Consider the following 5,733-nt stretch of genomic DNA (forward strand, 5'->3'; position numbering starts at 1 on the left):
CTCTCTCTCGCTCACTCTCTCTCTCTCTCTCCATCTGCCTACCTATCTATCCCTGTTTCTATCTCTAGCACTCACCTGTCACTGCTCCTCTTCTAACGCCATTCGTATTTGGGAAATCGCACACCATTAACTCTCACCAGTACCGGGACTCTTATGCACGGCCCATCATATTAATGTGAACACCACCTATTTACAATCTGTACAGAAACCAGATGCCAGTTATAAGAGTCGAGGGGCATCAAAGGGAAGCAGTGGTTAGGAAGGGAGTGAGACAGGGTTGTAGCCTCTCCCCCATGTTATTCAATCTGTATATTGAGCAAGCAGTAAATCAAACAAAAGAAAAATTCGGAGTAGGTATCAAAATCCATGGAGAAGAAATAAAACTTTGAGGTTCGCCGTAGACATTGTAATTCTGTCAGAGACAACAAAGGACTTGAAAGAGCAGTTGAACGGAATGGACATTATCTTGAAAGGAGGTTATAAGATGGACGTCAACAAAAGCAAAACGATGATAATGGAATGTAGTCGAATTAAGTCGGGTGATGCTGAGGGGATTAGATTAGGAAATGAGACACTTAAAGTAGTAAAGGAGTTTTGCTATTTAGGGAGTAAAATAACTGATGATGGTCGAAGTAGAGGGGATATAAAATGTAGACTGGCAATGGCAAGGAAATTGTTTCTGAAGAAGAGAAATTTGTTAACATCAAGTATAGATTTAAGTGTCCGGAAGTCGTTTCTGATAGAATTTGTGTGGAGTGTAGCCATGTATGGAAGTGAAACATGGACGATAAATAGTTTGGACAAGAAGAGAATAAAAGTTTTGAAAATGTGGTGCTACAGAAGAATGCTGTAGATTAGATGGGTAGATCACATAACTAATGAGGAGGTATTGAATAGAACTGGGGAGAAGAGGAGTTTGGTTCAAATGGCTCTGAGCACTATGGGACTCAACTGCTGAGGTCATAAGTCCCCTAGAACTTAGAACTACTTAAACCTAACCAACCTAAGGACAACACACACATCCATGCCCGAGGCAGGATTCGAACCAGCGACCGTAGCGGTCGCGCGGTTCCAGACTGTAGCGCCAGAACCGCTCGGCCACCAGCGGCCGGCGAAGAGGAGTTTTTGGCACATCTTTAAGAAGGGACCGGTTGGTAGGGCATCTTCTGAGGCATCAAGGGAGCACAAATTTAGCATTGGAAGGCAGCGTGGAGGGTAAAAATCGTAGAGGGAGACAAAGAGATGAATACACTAAGCAGATTCAGAAGGATGTAGGTTGCAGTAGGTACTGAGATATGATGAAGCTTGCACAGGATAGAGTAGTATGGAGAGCAGCATCAAACCAGTCTCAGGACTGATGACCATAACAACAACAACCACCTATGTTCAATGTCAACGTGCAGTAACTATTCACAGACGACACATGACAGCATTAGCAGGGGCACGCGAAAAACTGAAAAACAGTGCAGTCGTTGTCATAATGCGGAAACGAGGCGATTTATCTGATGTCCAAAAGGGCATGATCAGTGGCTTTCGGGCTGAGGATGGAAGTATTCCCGAAAATTCTAAGTTTCTAAACAATTCGTTTGCCGCCATGGTTAAAGTATACCGTCAACGGCAAAATGGCGTTATCCAAACCTGGCGTCAAGGCAACTGTAATGCAACGTTGGTCATAAATGACAGGAATCAACGACGGCCGCGGAGCTGTGTATCGGCGAATAGACGTGCAACTGTTGAGGAACTGACAGCCGTTATGAATCATTAGTGTCTCTGATATAAGATATAGGCCTCCGCGGCCGGTGTCATAGTGATTAAAATTCTTCTGGGTATTATGCCGCGTCATTGCTAAAAACTAACAACAATAATAAACTAAAACCGACGTTTCGGCCGAATTGCAACGGCCTTCCTCAGGGCATGTGCCCGGTTTTAGTTTATTATTGTTGTTAGTTTTTAGCAATGACGCGGCATCAAACCAGTCTCAGGACTGATGACCACAACAACAACAATCACCATGTTCGATGTCAACGTGCAGTAACTATTCACAGACGATAGATGACAGCACTAGCATAGCCGAGAAAGGCCGTTGCAATTCGGCCGAAACGTCGGTTTTAGTTTATTATTGTTGGATAGAAATGATAATTAAATGAACACCCTAGCTGCAAGTAGGCGTTGATACACTTCGTTGGGGACATGTTGAAAATGTGTGCCCCGACCGGGACTCGAACCCGGGATCTCCTGCTTACATGGCAGACGCTCTATCCATCTGAGCCACCGAGGGCACAGAGGATAGTGCGTCTGCAGGGACTTATCCCTTGCACGCTCCCCGTGAGATCCACATTCCCAACATGTCCACAACACTACATTCGTAGTGCGCCTATTAGATGTTTGCCCATCATACTCATTACTCGTGGCAGATTAATCTACCAAGTCCCGTACGAGTTCGGGCATAGCGTGTGCGTTCGCACACAAGAAGGTCAAAGGCCGGGAACCCATATTTTATTTTAACTATATATGACCATGCAGCTTTGCTAGAATAGAAATGATAATTAAATGAACACCCTAGCTGCAAGTAGGCGTTGATACACTTCGTTGGGGACATGTTGAAAATGTGTGCCCCGACCGGGACCCGAACCCGGGATCTCCTGCTTACATGGCAGACGCTCTATCCATCTGAGCCACCGAGGGCACAGAGGATAGTGCGTCTGCAGGGACTTATCCCTTGCACGCTCCCCGTGAGATCCACATTCCCAACATGTCCACAACACTACATTATTGTTGTTAGTTTTTAGCAATGACGCGGCATAATACCCAGAAGAATTTTAATCACCATTAGTGTCTCCTCAACGACCGGTCAGCGAATGTTGCTGCATATGAGCCTCCGCAGATGGCGCCTGGTTCATACATCGATGATAACTACAGTTCATCGGCGACAAAGGCCAGAACTAGCATTTCAGTGCCGCAGCTGGACGACAGGTGGCCTTTTCAGATGAACCAAATTTTATGCTCCATGGGACAGGTTTCCGTGGGCCTGCACTGCGTCGAACGTCTGAAAGCAAGCAAGAGTGAGCGTTACGGTATGGGGAATATTTTCGTCTCATTCCCTGGGCGATCTCGTTATTGCGTAAGGAACAATGGATCAGCGCAACTGTGCATCTATCCTCGGGGACCATGTCGGCCCCTACATGCAGTTTGTTTTTCCTCGGCACGAAGGCATCTCCCGAAGGACGATGCGACATGTCACACAGCTCTCAGTGCACACGCGTGGTCTGAATAGCACCAAGGTGTAGCGTTCTCACCCGGCCAACAAGCCCCTGTGATTAAATCCAAACCGAGAATCTGTTTTACCGCCTCGCTCGAGCTGTTCGCCCCACGGATCCTTAACGGAGAAACCTAGCGCAGGCCGCCACGGCAATGGAGTCGGCATGGCTCCACTACCATCCTGGTGCCTTCCAGAACATTATTTACTCCCTTGCTGCTCGTCTCGCAGCGAACTGCACTGCAAAAGGTAATTAGTTAGGCTTTTGACATGTGGTGACGTTAATACGGCGTGACACTGTAAATCTATGGTCTCACATCACTTTCCTCCAATCCGACATTCAACCTTAAATGTCGCATACGCCATGTCTTTACTAAACTTGTTCTTCACGTTTTCATGTTTCAAGCACATAGCGAGAATCATATAAAACTTGGATATCTTTTATTTCGTAACCGGTGCATGATAACGAAACAAGGTTTTCATCAAATGATAGCAGGCTGCGAGGCACTTAATTTTGCTAGTTTTATGTTTTATCAGTTTTTTGAGACCTTGGCTGTATACAAAACACAGGTCGATTCCTGCGAAGAAAGAAACAGGAGCAAGTCACTGTCAATAGTGCTATTTATTTACACAAAAAGCGCCGTTATCGGTTTCTAACGGACAGAATCATCCTTAGGAGGCTTCCCACGCTTAGACGTCTACATTAGCTTTCGACTGTTTATCCCCGCTTGTTGGGGAAGTTTCTTGGAGTGGTGGTGCCCTACAGCAAAACAGCCACATGAGAAATGCCCTATTTACAAGGACATGGTCACAAGTAATGCCACCGAATTTTATTACGTGGAAACTCAATTTTTTTCAAATAAAACTAATGTTATTAATATTCTTCCTGTCTACCGATTTATTTCTCAATATAGTTGCCCTGGCGTCAAACACATTTCTTTCAACGAGAGGCCAGTTTGTTGATACCGTCACTGTAGACTGTTTGAATTTGCTTGCACGTCTTCATCATTATCATAGTGAAATCTTCAATGGTTTTCTTTAAGAACAGATGAAAATCGCTTGAGACCAAGTCGGGACTGTACGGATGGCAACGAACCCAAGACGTCGGATTGTTGCAGATGCAGCGCTCGTGTGTGGTCTGGCACTGTCTTGCTAAAGGAACGGGTGTGATCCATGTGTGGACGAAATATTCGAATTCGTGCTTTGAGTTTTCTGAAGGTGTGTTTCTCACGGAGCGACATATTTACGTTTCACACCGCCATGTTACACGCTACAATTCGGAGCCCTCTAGGAGCAGAAGGTTGCAGCTAGCGTCAGCGAAGCGGGTAAGTCGAAGAGTAATATGCATGACATGTGATACTTCAACCGACATTGAGAACAGAATAAAAACATGAATTAAAACTTCCGGGCTGAATTTCCGTGGTCCATATATAAAACTTATTCTCCTTCCTGACGTTTCGCTGCCTACTGCGGGCAACATCTTCTGAGGTGAGTCGGCGACTGGGTGCTAGGCGCTGGAGGTCCCTCTTATATAGAGCGCTTAGTTGGCGCCACCACTCATAACGTGCTCTATAGCTTCTCCATACGTGCGGGTATAGTAATGTGAGGTCCTAGCAATCACGTTTGTCACTAAATTTTATTTCGTGATAACCGTCTTTGAAAACATGTTCCGCTACAGCTGATTTGTCGATTTGTCCCAATCTACAGTTCCTTTTAGTTGTTCCAATATAAACCATGCCACAGCTACATGGAATTTTATACTCACCTGGGGTAGCTAAGTGGTGTCGTGCGTCTTTTCACCGATCTTAAACTTTCACTGATTTTCTTGTTAAGTCAAAAGATTGTCTCCACTAGGACCTCACATTATTATACTCGCATGTATAGAGAAGCTATAGAGATCTACAAGCACGAAAATAATTTTAATGAAAAAGAAGAAGGATTAAAACTAGACAAGATATGGCGGTCGACTTTGTACCAACGAAGTGACAATCGGTTACCTGTAATCGAGAGAGATGGCACTAGCCAGAGATAGTTTTAAAGTCGAAAGCACGTGATAAGTGGTGGCGCCATCTAAGCGCTCTATATAAGCGGGACCGCCAGCGCCTAGCAGCCAGTGGCCGACTCACCTCAGAAGATGTTGCCCGCAGTAGGCTCTGGTTGAAATGGGAGCACTATGGGACTTTACATCTGAGGTCATCAGTCCCCTAGAACTTAGAACTACTTTAACCTAACTAACCTAAGGACATCACACACATCCATGCCCGAGGCAGGATTCGAACCTGCGACCGCAGCGGTCACGCGGTTCCAGACTGAAGCGCCTAGAACCGCACGGCCACGCCGGCCGGCTTGCCCGCAGTAGGCTACGACACGTCAGGAAGGAGAAGAAGTTTTATATATGGACCACGGCATTTCAGCCCGGCCGTGAAAGCTTACATGTTATGAACAGAATAAAAAATTCTGGGGCATTATTTTCAGCA

At 45.6% G+C, this 5,733-nt stretch overlaps 1 non-coding gene across 1 annotated transcript; it reads right to left on the reverse strand.

Annotated features, from left to right (window-relative positions):
• Positions 1-2,204: 2,204 nt before the first annotated feature.
• Trnat-ugu (transfer RNA threonine (anticodon UGU)) lies at positions 2,205-2,279 on the reverse strand. Its single transcript has one exon. It is a non-coding gene; the product is annotated as a tRNA-Thr (tRNA).
• Between the last annotated feature and the right edge of the window lie 3,454 nt (positions 2,280-5,733).

This window comes from Schistocerca nitens, chromosome 2 (assembly GCF_023898315.1).
Source record: "Schistocerca nitens isolate TAMUIC-IGC-003100 chromosome 2, iqSchNite1.1, whole genome shotgun sequence".
NCBI lineage: Eukaryota > Metazoa > Arthropoda > Insecta > Orthoptera > Acrididae > Schistocerca > Schistocerca nitens.